General features: G+C 43.1%; 1 long non-coding RNA gene across 1 annotated transcript in view; it reads right to left on the bottom strand.

Moving 5' to 3' along the window:
* LOC117795162 overlaps positions 1-21,486 on the bottom strand; it is a 50,718-nt gene that overhangs the window by 13,391 nt on the left and 15,841 nt on the right. Inside the window, exon 2 of the long non-coding RNA XR_004619004.1 lies at positions 19,812-19,899. This is a non-coding gene — a long non-coding RNA (uncharacterized LOC117795162). The remainder of the gene's footprint in view (positions 1-19,811; positions 19,900-21,486) is intronic.

The raw sequence follows: 21,486 nt of genomic DNA, 5'->3' as shown, positions 1-21,486 counted from the left end.
GAAAGCCTCTGCTGCTGTGGTTTACGCTGACTTCACTTCTGCTAGAAAAAAGAAGTCTGCGTTCTACAAAAATCCAGCCACAGCAGGGCTAGTTGTCTGGGATTTTCTGTGATCTAATAGAGCAAGTTTAATGACTCACGAGAGGCTTGCCATATAATGCAGCTCATGGCTCATGAAAAGATATACTATGTTAATTTTCCGAACTGGGTCTGTTCGGGGGAATCACATGATTTTGGTAATGCCTCTTCTGAATTAACAGCACTTACTTGAGCTCCGCGTATCTAGCTCACCGAGGGAAGGGAATCCCGGGATGTTAGCAAGCTATTGCATTGCAACCGGATCTCATCCTCTGGAGAGGGAAACAGGTAGTGGGTGCAGTCTTCAATGCTTTGGGGTAAAATAAATATTTTTTTATGTGGGCAGCATGTTTCTCCCCTACTAATAAACGTGGATAGTGGATATCATGAGCCTCTCCTTTTAGAACACTTCAGTGTTCCTCGTTCCTTCAGGATGAATTCCAAATTCCTTAACACAGTGTACAGGGCCTTTTGCCTTCTGCTCCAGGCCGATCTCCTCACCTCCTCCCTTCTCCTCTCCAGCTGGACTGGACTACTCTCAGGACACCAAATGGCTATATTCAATCAATGCAGCGATGTTCTGTGGTCCCTTCCCCACATCTTTCTCACTATTAATAATGACACTGGCAGTTGACAGTAGTTTGGCTTTGTGCTTAGTAGGGCTTACATGGATTCTCTCACTTAATCCTTTTCGAATTCATGAGTACTATCATTATTCCCATTTTGTGGATAGGAAACTGAGACGCAATGAGAGTGTAGGAGCTTTCCCAGGCTCAAGTGGAGTTGAAGCTAACTAGTCTGTCTCCTGAGCCTGTCTGAGGCTGTCCTGGCTCCCAGCATGCAAGCTAAACATGGTTATGTGGCTAACTCTACTCATTGTTTAGATATCTCTTGCTCCAAAAAACCTCCCTAATATGGCCCTACCCCAACCCCCTCCTGGGTTATGTGTCCTTCCTGTGCTTGCTCATACTGTATCTTCCATATCTCCCTTCACAGCACTGATTATACAAATTCCCCTGTAATTGACTGTTTACTCGTCTGTGTCCCCCACAAGCTCCTGAGACCCGTTGGGCTGAGTTCCATCTGCCTCTTTTGCTATTTTATCCCCTGCAACTACCAGGGGGTTTCACTTGGTATTCAGCAGGTGCTCAATAAATGTTTATGGAACGAGTGATCCTTTGACTAAACTTAGCTCCACTGAAAACCCTGCACAATTCTTATGGCTTGAAGAGGTTAATCCCCACCTTACTGCTTTTCAGACTTTAATGGGGGAAATGCTTAGCAGTTTCTCCTTTCTTTGGGGCTCCAACATGATGTGACTAAACTAAGGCTTTCTTGTGGTTTACAGCCAAGTCACATGGGTCAATTGGGTTTTTGTTCACTCCAGCTGTCTCCCCCCATTAAATTCTTGTTTACAAAAGACATAAACCAGGAAGTAGGTTGTTGCTTTACAGAAAGATTCACCAAAGGAGTCTCACTTCTCATTTGGCCTGTTACCCAGTATCCAGTAATACTGAAGCTAGAAGAGACACTGGACTGTAGCTCATCCAGCCCTTTTTAATTGGGAGAGAAAAGGGAGGCACAGAGAGGATCAGATTCAAACACCAGTTAGTGGCCAACCCAGAGCTATAATCCACTTCTTTTATTTAAGTAATGAATTATTTGGTACCCTTAAAATAGGATTATGTTATCAAGAATTTTTTACCTTCCCTTTTATAGGAATAAATGTGTTGGCTGTAAAACAGGCTATAACTATTCATAGAGACTTCAGCACTGCAGACACAAGAAAAGGTTTTCAAAAAACTTTGTTGAAGTTTCATATACATTCAGAAAATTGTGTAGAACTTGCTGAACTTTCATAAAAGTGAGTACATCCATGTAACCAGCACTCAGATCAAGAAATAGGACATCAACAATGGCAGATTTTTACTACAAGTAATATATGATTACTTTTATGTTGTCACCTAACTATGCTCTATGGAGTATATTACAGTCTTATAACAAGGACGTCCTATGGGGCATGGGTAGAAAGGGAAAGGAACATTTAAGATGACAGTTTATTCTCATGTGTGACTCTCACAACTTCATAAAACAGTATTTGAACCATATATTCCTTTGGTTCTGTGTAATGAAGATGCAGTTTATTTATTTGCCTCTTTGCAAAGTTAATGTGTGTTCATGCTGACATTGTAAAGTCAGAAAGATCAATACTTGTGAACTCACATTCTGTAGTGCTCAAGTATCTACTTAGAGCATTTTTTTTTTAAATGATTTTTTACCTGGAATTTCTAAGCATAGGTATGTGTGCTTCATTCTTTTTCTTTTTTAAAGATAAATATTTATTTAAAATTTTTAAATATTTAACTTCAGAACAACTTGTATATTTTAAACAGCAAATTAATTTCCATATTTATGTTTTCCTAAGAATATTGTCCAACTTGGTCTAAGTCTTATTTTTTAATTAAAATTTTTATTTCATTTTATTTTAATTCCAATATAGTTAATATACAGTGTTATATTAATTCCAGGTGTACCATATAGTGATTCAACAATTCCATCTATCACCTGGTGCTCATCACAAGTTCTGCTTCTTTCTTCTTAAAAGAAGATAAGACTTTTACAAATATCTTCTCCCATGCTGTAGGTTGTCTGGTGGGGGGTGGGGTCACTGGGTGATGGGCATTAGGAGGGCACTTGATGTAATGAGTGTTGGGGTGTTACATGCAACCGATGAATCATTGAACTCTCCCTCCGAAATTTAAAAATAAAAGAAGAAATCTTGAATCTGTTATTAGCCATGTGTATAACTCTGCATGAAACTCATTATGTGTTTTTGCTTACTCTTTTTGGCTAACTTGGATGTATTTCTGAGTGAACTGACTGGCATCTGATTGTAGAGCTGACCTAACTCTCCCAGCTGACCCATGCATGTGACTGGGCTCATTAGCACTGGGCTTTAAATACTCAATTCAGTATTATCTGACAAAGAACTTTATTTCCAATGTAGGCCCAGAACTTTGGACAGATTATTTAACCTGAAATATATTTTCTTCATTCCAACTACTGGAGTAACCAATTCTGTCACGTAATTATAATAAACATTTGGGGAATGAAACTTCTGCCTCAAATTGGATCAGAACGTTACCCTTATCTGAAAGGCCATTATATCACATGAACACTATCATTGTACAGTTCAATTAATAGTGACTGGGCAATTTCTTGAAAATCTCTCATGATCTCAAAGTTGCTTAGCCCAGTGGATTTTTAATAACATCTAACATCCTAAGAAAGCTTTTCTCCTCCATTCCCTATCTCTACCCAAGGATAAAATTCATCCAATTATTCGGAGGAATAGCTCAACTAACCTTAGTCTAGAAAAAAAAAAAGGTCTTACCTGTTTTAAACATACTTTTTACTGTCTAGAATAGCCCCTTTAGCAAGGAACATATTAATCTGCTTAATTAACACAAATTGTGGCTTCCTCAAGGCCAAGCAGGGTCCAATTATATGCTATAGCTAATTTTACTTTTTCCTTTTTGTATCTCATTCTGCTTTCCCTCAGCTCCCCCTTACCTTTATCTGCTTACAACAAAAGCTCGATAGGGGACTAGCAATAGTGTGATAAAATTAAATAGAATGTTCACAAAAAAGCGTGGGAGTTTGAAAGGTGCCTCTTAACTTCAGCAGAGAGGCAGAATAACACAGCCCTTGGCCTTGGCTTGGACAAGTTTATGTGGCAAGTACGTGACTGTTATTCTGTTGGTTTGCTATCATCAGACACTATTTTTCGTTACGTGAGAACCATATCTAAGTAGGATCACTATTGAGGGTACACATTCCCCAGTAAAAGGACATGTCATGCTGTTGATGCCACTGAAGCCTGTTAGGACTATGAATTTTGTTGCTCATTTAAGCATGCATGGTTGGCACAGCAATAACAATCTCATAGTTCCTTCAAGCCCTCTGTGCACTGAGCATCTGTTGAGAGTCCTACGAAGGTATTATAGTTTCTCTCCTTTCTGTCAGAGATTGAACCCCTTGCTTGCTTTCCTTAGGAGCTACATATTTATCAAGAATCCCTAGAGAGAGAAGAGACTCTTTGCTGGAGCCCAAGGAGAACTCTAAATGAGAATGAAGCCTTTTGTTTCCCATGCGCTGCTGCAGAAGACCTCAGAATCGGTGCTTTGGAAGTCAGACGATTATTAAAAGTCTTGGTCAGCTGAAATGTAAATAAGTCCTTGGCAAAGTTCACAGCCAATCTTTTATACAGGGTTGCCAGGACACTCAGTGTCCTGCTTAAAGCCAAAATTGTAAATTCTAGTGCAAACCCCGGTGGCAGGCAATAATAGGGTGCAGTCTGTTGCCAACTATTTTTCATAGTCCAAGACCTTCTCCTCAAGAATCATATAGTTTTCAGAAATATGTGTCTTGCAGGGAGAATTTCAATTTTTTAAATTCCTCCTAACCGTGGGCTGGTAGTGAAAGCTTACATGTTTTCAAAACCATCTTCCAAGACAGCCATCTTCGAAGACACTATTCAGCATGAGTTCCTGTCCAACTTTTTCTCATCTTGTAATTTATACAGTTGGAACTGGAGGAGAGTAACAATTTATAGATAAATTACATACTAGCCAAGTGAAAGGAGCTGAGACAGGGGCCTTCTGTCTTTGACAGCTGTTGAGAGGGGATATCTCAAGTCCTGGCAGAATCCTTAGTTGAAACCTACATGTAAATGTTAGGGCATCTGACTGAGCAAGTTTATCAAAACACCATTATAGGTTTCCTCCTCCTTCTGTCATTACTCCGATCAAGATGATCAAGAACAGATTTCTGTATTCATTTCTGCCGAGAAGCTTACTCATTCCTCTTCAGAATTCTCTTACCTAATGATACCTATTGTTCAAACATAAGTAATATTTAACAGTAGAATCTTTTGGAGTAAATTATCTTTGAGAAGAATTCAACTTGGAATTCTCTACTGATCAAGTAATTGTCATTTCCACCTTTCAGTTTAGAGAAGAAACTTCTAAGCTGAATGCTATTCTTAGGTGGGAAGGTTGAGTCTGGGTTACCCTAGCTTCACTCATACAATGAGTATGTTTGGAGGGCTTCTTTTTTGCAAATCTTTATGGGGACTCCCAGGATCACTTTTTGTAGGAGTCTTGCATTCCAACCACCCTTTCTGGACTCTGTTTACTTTTAATTTCCATTTTTTTTTCCAGCAATGAGCTTGTGTCTTCATTTTATTTTATTTTTATTTCTCTAAGATCAGAAGATTATGGTATTTTGGGGCTGGAAAGCACTTTCCATCCTCTCTTATTCATTTCTGTCCTCAAAACTTGTAATCCATAACTATGTTCGTGTTGCTCACTTTTTAAAACTTGTATACATGGGTTTGTTAATAACTGAGCACAAACCCATTTTATTATATACAGTTTATTGTACCAGTATGGTTTGAAAGGAAACAGCCCTAAATTACAAATGAGATTTTTTTTTTCTAGTTGTAGCTCTGATTGTAATTTATGGAATGACCCTGGACAAATCTCTTAATTTTGCTATGTCTCAGTTTCTTTATCTGTAAAATGAGAATAGTATTCTCTCATAACTATTACAAAGATAAACGAGATAATGTGTGGAAAGTGTGAGGTAAGATATATATAATTATGAGGTATGTGAATACGCATCCATAATGCCTGTCTCTGGAGTCCACATCAGCTTAACTGTGTCCTTGACTGAGGTGGCAAAACCCTATGACATACCCACTGCAAAAATGTTGATTTACCTTGAACAAACAATTTTACTACTTTAAATATGTACATAAGAAATATTCATACATGGGCACCTGGGTGACTCAGTTGGTTAAGCGTCTGTCTTCGGCTCAGTTCATGATCCCAGGGATTGAGTTCCTAGGATTGAGTCCTGCACCCGGCTCCCTGTACAGCAGGGAGCCTGCTTCTCCCTCTCCTCCCAGTTCATGCTCTGTCTCTCTCTCGTTGTCTCTCTCTCTCAAATAAATAAATAGAATCTTTTTAAAAAAGAAATATTCATACATGTGCATGCAGCCACAAATGTTAACTAAAGCATTGTGATTGAAAAACTATAAACAACCTTAATTTTCCACCAGTAGGAAGAAAGTTAAATATCTATACCATGGAATACATCGCTAGAAACAAATAAGGTTGATGTATTCTGCAAGTGCATGGAAATATCTTCAAGACATATGCTGTAAGAAAAAGCAATTCACGAAACAGCACATAGTGTATGATCTCCTTTATGATAAAACACATACACAGAAATGAAACAAAAACCATACTTATATATGCAAATATATTTGTATGTAAATTTGTTATGTCCCTATGTTACCTAATGTTCCTATGCCACTCTTAATCTACTGTGGACAGTACAGGTTAGGAAATGGGTTCTGGTATCAGACTGACTGCCCTTAAATCCTGGCATGACAGTTAACTACATGTGTGATTGTGGGCAAAAGACCTTCCTTTCTGTGCTTCATTTTCTCAACTCTAAAATGGATTTGACCATTTTAACCTAACTCAAATAATTTTAAATGCATAGGAAAAAAATCTAGAATACATTTGATTATCCTGAGACACAGGATAGTGTCAAATGCTTTTATGAAGTTCGAATATTTTGTAGTCTAGTTGTTTCCAGTTTTTAAACTCGTTTCCCACTTCAACATAACTCCTGACTGTGGGATCTCTAGTAATAGTTTCCCTTTGTCCCCCACCATGACCAGCATAGTGCCAGGAACATGGCAGACACTGAAGACACATGTTTTGAAAGAATAATGACATTTTGTTGTCTAACAAAAAATAGGGTTTTAACTCGAATTTTCCTATTTAGTTATTTTTAAAGTTCTTAAAGTTATATTTTTTCTATTAGCCATTAGTTTGTTAATAATTAACAGATTGTTCATAAACTCAATAGTCATTAAGCATCCATTACAGACCAAAAATAATAGGCACTGGTATACAGTAGTGGTGAAGCCTTATATAAATATCGAATCAGGCTGAGCTCTCTCTACCTGTTGGTCTCTACCAGGTACAAAGTTTGGTACCTGGCCTTGAATAGCTTTTACACTGTCACTTGCAATTCTTCTATCTTGAGGAATACTCTTCGGGGACTCAGATGAAAACTAACACAGGAGGTCAGTAGAGCCTTGAGAACCTAGTGGAGCATGAAATATTTCAGGTGATTCTGAAGGCATATGGACCTTGAGCGTCCTTTCTTCCGGTTGAGAGATCTATAATGAATGCTCTAGTTATGAGCAGAGCTGAAGCTTACACAGCAGGCGTGGGGTTTAAGGACATTACCTCTGGAGCCACACTGCCTGAGTTGGAAACTAAGCCCCCCTCCCACTTACCAGATGGGAAGTCTTAGGCAAAGCATTTACTCTCTCTGCCTCAGTTTCCTCACCTGTTGAATTGAAGTAATAACATGATCTCCTTGGGTTGTTTGTAGATGAAGAGAGTTGATACTTTTAAAGTCCCTTGCATAATGATTAATATATTTAAGCAGTCAACAAATGATAGCTTTTATTACTATCTTAAAATTACTCTTATTGAGAAACAAAGCAGCCAGTATACCAGTATGGAGGTCCCTGGGACCAGATAAATATGGAGATGGGATGACAGCAAGAGGTGTTAGGAGATAGTGACTACTGAGAATCAGATAGGTGAGAGTAGTATTGACATAGGCTGAAGAACCAGAGAATCCCAGAGTTTTGGAGGTGGAATTCATCCATCCATGCATCCACCCATCCATTCTATAAAGATTTACTGAGCACATACCATGTGCCAGAAGCTGTTTAATTCCTGGCTCTATGGAGTGACTATAATATTATTGTCCTCATGCACTTTATATTTTATCAGCAGAAACTGGGCCATCTGGTCCCCCTCTTATCATATGCAGGAACAATGCACTGAATGCTGGCCCTTTATCCTCTGTTTTTATGTGTCTAGGGAAAGTGCATAATGAGCTAATGAAGGAGCAGTACCTTTCACTCTTGGGCAGTTAGAAACGTGAAGTTCTTTTTAAAGTACCTAAGTATAACCCTATACATTGAAAATAATAGTGAATTCTGAACAGAGCAAATCTACTTCCATAGAACAGCATTAGAAAGATCCTAGAGACTCAGAGGAATACAAATTTTGGTAAATACAATCCAGGATCAGAAGGGTAAGGAGAAACAGCCAGAGATCATGCAGGTGTGGCCATCAAGAATGTGACAAGGCTTTTCTGGCAGAACTAGAGGAAAACCCATAGTCTGCTGAGGCAGAATCATGAAGTGTGATGAGGGGCGCTCCTGTCCCCACCCCAGAAAGGTCAGTGGTTTCCTATTTGGCTTTCTGCTCAGCCATGTCTGCCCTGCTCACTACCTCGGATACTCTGCTATCTGCGCTGCTGAAGCTCTCTCTGGGAAGGAGGCAAACCTTCCCTCCAGGGAGGTCACGGAGGATTGCAGTCCTTTGCTTCATGCTAACATGCCCCCAGGGAAGGAGCCTTCACTCTCCCTGCTGTGTGGATAGATTGAGGAGCCCCCAAGGCTTGGCAGCAGGTCGGTGCCAAGCCAAGCTTCCAGAAGCAGACAGAGGTGCGGATTTTTATCTGAACTTAATTCCTCTTTCAGAAGAGCATTCATTGCCTCTTGTTTCTTATTTGAATTTAATCCCCCTGAATCACAATTTTGTTCTGTGGATCCATCTAGCAAAACACACAATTCAAGGGCTCTTGGTCCTTGGTTGGCTCACAGAACTCTGGAAGATCAGCCCTCTCACTACGGATGAGGAATCAGGGCTCAGGAAAGTCAAATGACCAGCCAAGGTCAACTGGCCAGTTGGTGGAAGCAATGGACTAGAAGTAGGCTTACCAGTTTTCGTCCAGGTTTCTTGCACCCACTCTAACACATTTTTATTAGCGATAGGAAAATCTGCTCAAAAATAACTCTTAAATCTCCTAGAATAGAGATCTTATATGTCCTAGGTAAAAGAGGATATAGAGATTGTGTAGTACCGTCCTCTGAAAGAAGTTTTCAAGTTTTTGAGTACCCTCTCCCTTTATTTTATTTAAACTAATGTTCAGCTTGATACAGCCATGAGTCTGAGGTGTGTTCTACTGGATAAGCCTGCAGGTGCACCTGTGAACCTAAGGGTGATATCAGCGTGGCTCTCTGAAGATTTCGAGAAGATACCTCCTCTTGGGTTTTATTTTATAGTAAAAATAATCTGTGGTGGTTTTGGTTTTCCTGGTCTTATGAGCTGGGGGAGTTAGTCAGGAGGCCACTGTCTCCTGATTTTCTATGTGGTCATTATCCGTACTCCATTCAGACCACAGTTAAGACCACTGGGTCATAAATGATCCCCCAGGGACTGCTCATGTGGTCATCTGTGGGGAGGGAAAGGGAAGGTTATGTAGGCAAGCAAAACTGACCAAAATATTTCTTCTGAAAGCTCTCATACTTGCAATGTGAATTCACCGTTGGAAGACTGCCATGGTTTCTATTTTAAGGTTCCATGTCCCTTATGTCGCTCTGCTGCTCCTTCTTATTCTGCTGTGTAGTGTGGAGAGTAGAGATGAGGATAATGCGTCCTGGAATGGGGCTGTCTAACTTTAAATTCTGGTTTCTCATTTACTAATTTTGTGATTATAGGCAAACGACTTTATCTTTCTCTGTTTCCTATCTGTACATTGATTCGATAGCTTTATCTCAGTCAGATGATTGATGTGAGGACTGAGTAGAGAGAGTAGAGACACACTGGCATGCAGTAGCCACTCCATGGGTGTGGGCAGTTACTGTTAACATCTCCCACTCGAGTAAGCCAGTGCCGTGGAAAGAACACTGGATCAGTGGGGTCAGGAGACACAGGGTGTTGTCCAGGCTCTCACCCTTACGTAACTGCATGAACTTGGGACGCTTGATCCCAAATCACAGAATGCAAGACATGGAAACAGGCATTTGGTCCAAGCTGCTCATTTTCTGTGTGAAATTGGACCTTGAGAGAGAAAGAGGCTCACCCAGAGTCCACAGGGAGTTCATATCCAGGCCAGGAAGGGGCAGTACCCACTCTCTTGACTCTCAGTCCAGAGCTCTTCCCATTGTTACTCTGGGGACAGAAGACCTTGTCAAGTGTCTCCAACCTTGTTGAGCACTGAGGACTTCTGGGTTGGCAGGCAGATGGTTCCTAACAGGCAAGCGGTCTTTGGATGGTAGCCGTTCCAGAAGCAGCAGCCATGGCATCCTACATCATGGTTGGTCAGAAGCAGAGTGATGCCTTTAAGGTGCTACTGGGTGAAAGTCGCTGTGCTATGGAGGGCTCTGAAAACTCATGCCAGGCTGACAGAGCCCTGAGAGTCCAACGGCTTAATGACTGACCATATGTTTCCTTTCCTTTTCTCAGCTTCTGCAGGAAAAATGCAGCATTGATTGTCTCTCTCTGAAGCTGTGGAGGTCTCCTTTTGAGCTCTCACTAGAGGCCCTTGGCATCCCACTCAGATCCTGGGATTAGAGGTTGACCATATTATCCACTCTTGGGTACATGGCTTTGAGCTGCAAAATCCTCTTTCTTTTCTGCATCCTAGCCACAACAGACACTCAACAAAGCCAGTCCTCTGCTCATTATTCTAAATATATCTCAGGTTTCCGGCTCTTGGTCGTTGCATATGTTATGTCTCTCCATTGATTCTCGCTGAATTCTCTCAGATTAACTATTACATTTCTATGAAGCCTACCATTGTCCCCACACTCAGAAGTGGTCCCCTGCTCCTTAGAGGTTTCAAAGCACATCTTAATTGTTTAACTGATGGTTTCTACATGTCTATAGAGGTCCTATTTCCCTTAACAAGCTCTTAAGGAACCATGTACTGACATCTTTTTATCCTGCATTTAGCAGAATTCCTTGCTCAATGCGGGCGCTCAGTTAGACCTGCTAGAACAATTGTCGACTGGTTAGTGAGGTTGGAGTGAGTGTCCGGCCTTAATAAAAAGGTTATTCCTTCATAATCAAAAGTGCTTTCTCCCCGGGTATCATGATAAGCCCACGATAAGTCGGTTATAGCTATTTGAAGCCCCCTTGAAGCTTTGGCAATGCCCAGTCGTTTTGAGAATTCTTTTCAGAAATCTGGAGTGACACATTTTTTTAAATTAAAGTCAGTTAAAATTAATTTTGCTCTCCTGTTTTTGTTGGCAGAAACTGACAATCCAAGATGGATAAATTAAATACTTTGAAAAGGCGAGTTAAAGTTTGAGGGCATCAAAGGGTGTGATGCCTGAAAAGAGCCCTGAAACTCGCACTCACGCACACACCAGTGCGCTTAATCAGCGAATGGATTCACGCAGCTGGACTTCCTGCGTCTCCGGAGGAAACACGGTTGAGTTACTTTGTTTATGCAAAATTCAATGTAACCCTCTACAAGAGCCCTGTGCCTCTGAAATTCTGTTTGCTAAAATAATGGTCAGGAGCAGTTTGTGTTCACAAAACCAAACTCAGTGTTTCCCTAAGATCAAATATCCTGCGACAGATTTTATCCCCAAATTCAGGGAAAAAATGAGAAGAATGCAAAGATTAATCCTCGGAGGCCCTTCAATAAGCCTTTCCTCCCCCATTTTCTGTTTGCGTTTTAAATTTTTTATTCAGAGAACAATAGGTGAGTCCTTCTGTGGGTAATGAAGACACATGTAAATTGAAATGCTAAGGCCAGTAATTAAACTGAGGAGCTCCCTGGGTGATGTTTACTTTTTAGCCTCCAGATTGTGAGAGTTCGGTTCCTCTTCAAGCTGCACTTTTTCTTCTTTCTTTCTTTCTTTCCTTTCTTTCTTTTTTTTATCACACAGATTAAAGCAGCCTGAGTCTTACAATAGCATCTTGTGCAAGAAAAGGTGGGGAGAGCTGCAGTGGTTTTAGTAAATCATGCACTTTGATGTCTCCAACTTGAAATCCATATTCTGAGAGCCCTGATGTATCTAATAGTATTTGGAGTGAAATTTTAAGTCCTGAAGCTGGGGCCGTTTGCAGAGAGAAGTGCCTGTGGAAAGTGGATGTTAACATTCACCTCACAGCTCGCCACGGTCTCACAACAAAGCGCTTCCGCCCCTCTCTGGGAAGTTGGTGCGATGTGCATGTCACACACTCGAGGTGCGTCCACTCTTCTTTTGGCTGCTGTCCACAAAATTATTAATAGCTGCTAACCTTTGCTCGAGGCTTTGGGCATTTATTTATTTGGGTAAGAAAAGGTAGAAAGAGAAAAAGGGCTTTCCAGGAACACACTGTTTTGTATAAAACCCTGGAACGGTTCCAGGAGCCCCTCTTTTGCCATCAGAAATACCTGTGAGATCTAACTGTTGTTAAGGATTGATGTCTTTAGGGTGAAATCTGTTGGTTTCGTTAGTTTGCTTTCAGGTGCAGGTGCTGTGATGCCATTCTAGAAATGTCATGGTCCTTTGTGTGTATTCACAGGCTCCTTTGCAGCAAGAGGCTTTTGAAATTCAATAAATATTGAAATATAAGACTAGATTTCAAGAATTACTTTCTTGCTAAAATCTCAAGACAAAATTCCCTTTGTTCCCGTGAGCCCCTTAGATCACACAGGGCATTTGCATCCAACAGGGTCTCTGTAGCTCTTGTTTCTTCTGCTATCACATTGTGTTTATGATGTCATGAGTGGTTACCATGGAGGTAATTGTCATGATGTGGGAGATGTGTGAATTCAGGTGTGGAGAAACTCGGCCATGAGAGATGCATCTTTGAGAAAAAAGATGAATACCCTTTCACCCCAACTTCCTTAGTAATGAAAGGGTGAAGCAGAAAAAGAAGGGGGGGAAATGGAAATAGGATAACTGAAAGTTAGCTTTTGAATGACGTGCTTCTTATGCTTTGCGTGACATATTGGAAAGTCTTCCATTTATTTGCTTACTTTTTAAAATTATATTTCGATCACATATCTTGTAGTACGGTGTTAAAAATAACTTTTGTGTTCTTTCTTGGAGAAAAATATACAGCTTGCGAAAGCAGAAGAGAATACTATATTATGAAGTCCAAGTTGAACAGGGAAATCTTTTGAATGATATACCAGGAAGCTCAAAGGTGATTTGCTTTTGTCCTCTTGGGGGGTGGGGGTGGGGAGGGGTGGTGGCGGAAGGCTGCTGCAATCTGCAAACCACTACAAAATAAGATAGAGCCAAGCTAACAATGCAGCCAGACTGACTTGCTGCTGGCATTTGACAAGCTAGGGAAATGAGACTGCAGAAATCCACAGGGAATTATTTCTCCTTCATGTTAATGAAGTACCATACATTTCTTTCTTGGGATGAGGGGTGGTGGGTGTGAGGGCACAGGCGCTGCTGAGCAAGTATTTTAAGGAAATGATCCAGAATCCCCTGCCTCTGGCTTGGCATGATCAATGTCATTACTGCTTGTTTGGAAGCTTTGTCTTTTCTTGGAAAGGACCCAGGACTGGCAGATTCAAGTAGTCAGTGTGGTGACTGGTGAAAAAGGGAGCCTGCCAAGCCAAGTGCAGGGAGGTTCAGCGCCCTTGAGCACTGGATCCTGAATGAGAGACCTGGGTTCCAGTCCCAGCTTGGCCACTGTGGATTTTCTCTTTGACCTTCGCCAAGGCCCTTACCTGCTCTCTTTTTTCATCCTACTAATCAAATGAGACTATTTTAAAAATAAACATATTGGTCATAAAATATATATTTTTAGGCAAGCTACAAATGCAAGAGATTAGACAGCATGTGGGGTTCCGTGTCAGCACAAAGATAGACGGTTGTTTTTTCCTCCAGTGGTACCCTTCGTGGACTTTCAGGGTGCAGGTGGGCACTCTGGTGGGCATTGATGCTGGTGGCCAACTCTCCCGGGCATTGCTTTGGGGGAAGAGAGTGTAATAGGGTCCTCCAGAGAGAAAGAAGCAATAGGATATCTATCTATCTATCTATCTATCTATCTATCTATCTATCTATCTATCATCTATCATCTACCTAAAATGAGATTCATTATGAGGAACTGGCTCATGTGATAACGGAGGCTGAGAAGTCCCATGATCTGCCATCTGCAAGCTGGAGACCCAGGAGAGCCAGTGGTGTAATTGAGTCTGAGTGTGAAGGTCTGAGAACCAGGGGAGTCAATGATGTAAATCCCAGTCTGAGGGCAAGGAAGAGGAAATAAGGTGTATTAGTTTAAGCAGTGAGGTAGGAAAAAAAGGGGGGGGGCAAATTCCTCCTTTATCTTTTGTTCTGTTCAGGTGCTCAGTGGATTGGATTATGTCCACTCACACTGGGGAGTGTGGTCTACTGATTCAAATGCTAATGTCATCCAGAAACATTCTTACAGATACACTGAGAAACAATGTTTAATCTGGGCACCCTGAGGGCCATTCAAATTGATCCCTAAAATTAACCAGCATACGGGGGTGTTGTACCTTGGCCATGCTCAGCCCCTCAAAGGTCAAGTATAAACTGGTATTTGGGGTCTTCCATAATCACTCTCCAACCAAATTTCTCAATCTCATTTCTTTACTCCATCAGGTATACCCTTCACCATAGTCAAACCTCTTTTGTCACTGGACATACCTCTAGCCTTCCTTGCAGTGCTCCTTCTTCTAATACCCAGTCAATTCTGTCTATTCCCTGGTTCACCCATCATCCTCTCTTGACCCCCCCTTATGAATAATACCCGTTACTGGTATCGTGTGTGCATTGAGCATGGTGTGCACCTCACAAGGGCATCTGGCCAGGGCAGGGGGACAGAGGCTTACATCCATCCAGATCATATGACCCACTGAGGAGTCTTGTCTACTTAGAGGAGGATACAAGGTACTGGAGAAGGTAGGGTGGCTCTGTATGTACTAATAGAAGTAACTTTTCATCTATCTTTGTCCTATATTTTCTCTAGTTATAAGCTCCTTGCGGAGTTAGGCTTTGATTTTCTTGTAGATAATCACAGGAAATAATGCACAACTTTTTCTGAATTATAACCAGAGCACTGGTCTCTGAGTAAGAGGCTGTGTTAAAAGTTCTTTAAGGACAGAGCTTACTCATCATCTATCAGCACCTTTCACATAAGAAGTCTTTAACAAAAGAAGTACCTGATTGCTCACTGATTTATACTTAGAGTGGGAAAACATCCATACCACTGTCTTTTAAGAATTTTCAATACCTGTCTTGGTTTATTGGAAGTAAAGGTAGGAATGGGACCATTTTCCTCTGAGGACTCTGAGAACGGTTTTTAGTTGGGATCTGGATCTTGGATCTGGCCTGATTCTCTTCTACAGAGCAGCATTGCACTCGGGCTTTGTGGTGGGCTGGAAAAGTGGGCCCGTATCTTCCTGCTTAGTCAGGAGCCAGGCTCTTATGCATATGCCGTGGAACTCAAGAGGAGAGCCACATGTCTGTCCCCGAGGTGTTCCTGGATCGTTAGTGGGGAAGATGTGTATGAAAGTGGTCATACATTGATACGAGAGGTCCTATAGCAGCAGGAGTGGGTCCAGAGGCCTGAGGGGTTCTATGAGGCAGCGGAGACCTGCTCTCCTTGCATGCGGGCAGGCACAGGTGGAGTGACTGGGGGGAGGTGACCATGAGTGGTGACATAAAGCGATCTCATTTGCGTCCACATTGTCCATCAGTCCATGTGCAGACGGCCCTGGACACGTACATCTCCATCCCAGACCCATGTATCCCTGGTCTTTCCACTTGGAGGCCCCAAAGGCTCCCTAAAGCCATTATGTCCCAAACTGATGCCAGGATCATTTTACCCAAATCTGGTCATCTTCCAGTGTCCCCTCTTTCCATCCATCTGGTTTGGTAAACTCTCGTTTGGCAAATTCATTTGCTCCACTTACTCTTCCCTCCCAGCTCCCCATTTCCGGTTTATATCCATATCTCTTGCCTGAGGTGGAGGCTGTTCCCACCTCACTGGGCCCCCTCATCCACTCTGGACCGTCCAGCCCCTTCTCTGCACAGCAGCTGGAGTGAGCATTTCAAAATGCAAATCTGATTATGTCTCACGCTCCCCAAACCACCCTCCTTCCCTGCTCAAAACCTCTTAATGCCTTATTTCTCTTAGGATGAAGACTCATATATCCTAAATAGTGCTTCTAAGAACCTTTCTAATCTGACCCCTGGTGACTTTCCCAGCTCCATCTAGGACCGGCACCCCCAACTCTGCCCTCAGTGTGTGGACATTCTCCCTGCTCCTCACCTGCTCCGTGCCCAGGCGGCTCCCTCTTCCAGCAATCCTCTCTTCTGTGAAGGCTGACACGCCCACCTCATTTGCCTAATTCATCCCTTCTGGTGTTCCACATATCAGCTCAAATATCACTTCCTCAGGGAAGCCTTCTCTGATTCCCCAGGCCACTTTAACCCTTCCGCCTTGTACGTCTTTGATTACTTTTCCTTACCAGACATCACAGTTTGTAATCATATATTTATTTTTGTGGTTATTTGATTGATATGTTTTCCCCAAAAGGTGGTAAGCCCTGGGATGCCTGGTGGGATTTGCCCTCTACTCCATCTCCAGTGCCCAGTACACTGCCCGATACACCTTACGCACTCAATCATTCACACACTGGTGAATGAACGCATGAAGCTTGTTCAGGAACAGAGGCTCCCCCGTGGGACTGCAATGTGGGCTACATGGGAGGAAGTAGCCAGAAGTGAGGTTGGGAGCAAGCTCTTGTCCTCTGGCATGTGGGTGCTGTGTAGCCTGTTACGCAAAGATAAGTTTTAGAGCGTAGGCTCCTAGAGGGATCCTGCATGGAGGGCAAAGGCTCTTGGAACCAGGGAGGCATGTCGGGAGGCATCTGATGAAGATGGCCAGACTCTGAGCAGTGGAAGGAGAAATGAGCAGGTGGGTACAAATGCTTTCAGTGCTTGCCATTTCCATCTCCCACCCTGAAAAGTAGGAGTAGATCAAGGGGCTTTACATGACTCAACATGCTTTAATTCACTTGACCTGAATGTTGCTGGTATGTGGGGAAGAGTGAGAAGGGGTCAGGACTTGGCAGGATCGTAGGCAGTGTGGCAGAGTCATGAATCTGTAGATCTTTTTTTTTTTCCCAGGCAAAAGTGGCCCATGGAAGGCTGAGAGGAAAGGCCACTTTTAGGACCTGCTGCCCTGAGCTGATGGCGAGATGTTGTGTGAGGGGGTGTGAAATCTAGGGAACCTCCTTTTGGGCCAGACAGATTTGGTCCGTCTTCTCATCATGATCTGCTAAGTCTGTTATGGCAGCCTGTCTTAACCAAGACTCCGTGAGTGTCTTATAATGAAGGATATTTTGAGATGGGGAGAGGGTAGGGGGCAGAGTAGTCTTGGGACCAGGGAGACACATAATGAAGGGTATTTGCCTCACCCTGAGCATGGGGCCATATCTCCTATTTTGCTTATTCTTTTTTATGATTCTTGTCATCTGAATCAGTGACAGTGACAGCACTAGGGTTATATAACGGATTGCTTTCTTGTTTCACCACGGTTGAGGTGGATAGAATGCAAAGTTCGATGCCACTACATTTTAGCTTTTTGCAAATGTCATTTTTGGGTCTACCATTCCCTTCTAGAATGTGACCAAGATAATATCGCTAGTGTGCTAATAGTGTTCATGCCTAACGTATCTTATGTCATTGGACATTTTTAAACTACAAGTGGGGCTGCAATATGCCAGTTGTGCGTTGTCCAATTTTGGCTGGCACCACTCGTGGAGACGCCCATGGGAATGGCACCCCCTGGAGGTGTGCAAGGTAGGCACTAGCCTTATTTTGCTGGCTCAGAATGGTGACAAGTTTTGTTCAGTGTCATGTGACGAGTAAGTGCTGTTACTGCAACTAGGGCCCAGCTTCTGAATCTAAATCCAGTTTTAATTTTGCTGCATCTCCTGGCTGATCACCACTTGAGAGTAAATGAGTGAATGGAGAAAGACGAAGCCTCGGTCAGAAGCCCATGCAGGGTTGTGATTTGTTCTGAAGGTCCCTGAGTGCTTGCCCTGACCTGCAGTTCATCTGCCTGGACCTCATCGGTTCTCACTGGGCACTTTGCCCACATGGTGGGCCCCAGGTGACATGGCCCTGGTGTTTTTCTGCCTCCCTTCCTGAACCCCTTTTATCTTTCTGGTACACAAGGCCACACCTCCCCTGCCTGCGCTCAGTGCCTTGCTTCTAGCTACTACTAGGTCATCCTCTCCCATAAGGTGTTCATTAATAAAGTGGAAGCTTATAATTTCATTCGGGAGCTGCAAAAGAGAAAATGACCTCTAGAGCACAAAGGAGTTACTCTACAGAAGGATGGAATTGCTGGCTGGGTGGGAGAGTCATGAATCTGTGGGTTTTTTATGAAGAAGAGCAGATGAGGAAACAGAGGCCTCGAGAGTTAGTGGGTTTGCTGGGGCTGGGCTGGATTTTTCCATTATGCTATGTTTCCTCCCGTCATTTGAGCTGGGGTCATTCCTGACATCTTTTCCACCTTATGTGACCGACTGCAGCCCTGCATTTGGACCATCTCTGTCCCATCAGTGTTTGGGAGAGCAGGAGGGCCGTGTCAAGGGAATAGGGAGCTTGGTCAGTGGTGTCCTTGGACCCTGGCTTGACCCCAGGATCCGTGCTTTTAAATGCCATTATGAAATGCAGTCCGTCTAGAGCTCAGTGCCTTTTGCCATCAGACTAATGCAGCCTTTGTGGAAGGCGGGGGGTAGGGGGGCGGCTGGCTGCCTGGCAATCTCCTGGAGCCCGGGAGAGGGATTACGCTTACTCAGGCAGCCTCATCACTGTAATAAAAATGGGAGTTATGTTTATCGACTCATCAGGACTGCCCATTTAGACGATTACCCCATTTCCAATCCCATTTCTAGAGAAGAGAGGATTGCCGGACACTTCCTCCCACCCCCACTCCTGGCGGGGCCCTGTCTGTGGTCTCACGGGTGGGGGTGGGGGTGGGGATATGTGTTGGAGGTAAGCATGCAGCAGGCTGTGAGCTTTGCCCTCTTTGTCTTCCAGAGCTGGCAAGCCACAGCGGGATGGCTGTCCCCTGAGAGATAGGAGAGGAGAAATGGCCCAGCAGGGGCCTGGAGCAGCTGGCTGGAGTCAATAATTTCCTGTAGGAGATTTTGCCGGCCGGGTACACGTCACCCTGCTGTTGCCCCTCTGTCTTCTCCCATGCGCTGCTAAAATAAACTGAAGCAACCCTTGGTCTGCCCTCACATAAATGCAGTTATTTAACCTCATCTCTGTGGAGCCCAGGTATAAAACAGCACCACCTCTTTGGAGCAAGTTGGGGAGGAGTAAGACAGAAAGGTCCCCGAGCAGCTGGAATCCACATTACAAAGTGTCTCTTTCCACACAGAAGAGCCTTTTGGGCCCTGGCTCGGAGACCATTGACTCTTATTTAACGCATAACCCTAATTAGCTTGGTAGGCTGCTTTCTGACACCCAAGCAGATTGGAAGTGGGAATTAAAGATGAGGAAAAGCTGGAGCCAAGAGTTAAGAGCTAGACCAAGGATGTGACATCTGTGGGGACAACTGTGGATGGGAATCCTGCTCAAAGGGGGATATTGGATGAATAGCTTGGAAGGTCCCTTCCAACCTTTCAGTTCGTGGCTCCAAGTGTGTCTGGTTTGACTGTGATTGTGAGGAGCAAGGATGAGGGGAAGGGGGACATGAGTGGGGAGCTGGTACCCAGTAGGAAATGTAGTCTTGTATTTTGGGGAGGCCCCAGGTTCTGGTGCTCTGAAGTACTCACCTGCTTTTGTGGGAGTCTTCCAGATACAGTATCTGCTCTTGATCCTCCTTTATCCTTTGCCAGCCAGAGTGAATTCTTGTGGATGTTTCTAGAAAGAATTTTGTGAGACATCGGAAAGTATTGGATAGATGTGGGCTTGCAGCGAGGCAGGCCTGTGTTCAGATCCTGGCTCCACAAAAGCTAGCCAGGCGACAGGTAAACTTATTGAGCCTCAGTTTCCTTATCTGTATGGCTACCGTATACATTGTGCATCATGCACCTTCCTGCCTGCAGTCCTTCCCTAGCTCCCCACTGCTCCTCGCTGTTCTCAGGGTGAACTCCTTCCCAGACAAATTTCCAGGACTCCCAGGAAAACTCAGGCTTCAGACAAACAACAAATAATTTTTTAGTTTAATTATGCTTCAGATACTAAAAATAAAATAAAATAAAATAAAAATTAGTTGTTTATCTGAAATTCAGATTTAACTGTGAATCCTGTATTTTGAAATAAACTTTTTATTTTAGAATTGTTCTAGATTTCTAGACAAATTATGAGGCCAGTACAGAGAGTTCCCATATACGTTAACATCTTATGTCACTGTGATACATTTGTCACCCTTAATGAGCTAATGTTGATATATTATCATTAAAGTCCAATTTTATTATATTTCCTTAGTTTTCCCCTCATGCCCTTTTTCTGTTCCAATACCCCAACCAGGATAGCCCATCGAATTTAGTCATCTCGCTTCCTTCGTCTCCTCCTCCAGACATTCCTTGTTTTTGACGACCTCAACAGTTTTGAGGAGCACTGGTCAAGTGTTTTGTAGGATGTCCCTCAATGTAGGTCTGTCTGAAGTGTTTCTCATGATTAGACTGGGGTAGTGTGTTTTGGGGAGGAGGACCACAAAGGCAAAGTACATTCTCATTCGGTCATGTTACTGGTACGTACTATCCACAGGACTTAGCACTGTTGATGTTGACCTGGATCACCTGGCTGAGGTGGTGTTCACCAGGTGTATTTTTATTTGCTAAATTCTGGTAACCATTCCAGGCCAATGAATCTTTCATGCCCAAAAGAAAGATTTATATTTCTTACTGGCTTACTGCTGCAGAAATTCTGCTCCAACCTTAGAACTGTGGGCAATTCCTCTGCTGAGCTACTCTCCATCTCTCTCACTGCCAGGCCTTAGTGCTTGTTCTTTCCTCTGTCTTGAGTGTTCTGCACACGTGCAGGCACACACACACATACACATGCGCACGCGCATACCCACAGACACACACAGCTTCCACCACTAGGGCCTGGTTAGGTGCCGGCCCTCTGCTTTGGATCTGCTCTCGGCTGGTACTTGTCTCTCTGTGGTTATGATCTGTTTATTTATCTGTCTTTCTGATTCTAGTTCACCCCTAGCATTTTGCACAGTGCCTCTTGGAACTCAATAAATAATTGTTGAATAAATGAACAGTTGGTTATTCCTGACGAGCCAGGTAAAGCCTCTACTAAAGCACCTGCCTTATAAACTGTAGATGTTCAACAAATGCCTGTCTCCTGTCTCTTTCAATATAGAGAAATTAATATTCCCCAGATTTGAGCAACTGTATTAAATTTGTGCTTGCCCGACATCCCCAACATATGCCCCTACCTGGAGACAAGATTCTGGAGCAGTGGCCTCCTAGGATTCCCTGAGAGCCACAGTTA

Source organism: Ailuropoda melanoleuca, chromosome 12 (assembly GCF_002007445.2).
Source record: "Ailuropoda melanoleuca isolate Jingjing chromosome 12, ASM200744v2, whole genome shotgun sequence".
NCBI lineage: Eukaryota > Metazoa > Chordata > Mammalia > Carnivora > Ursidae > Ailuropoda > Ailuropoda melanoleuca.
Note: the sequence above shows the minus strand (reverse complement) of the source record. Positions and strands in the feature narration are given on the sequence as shown.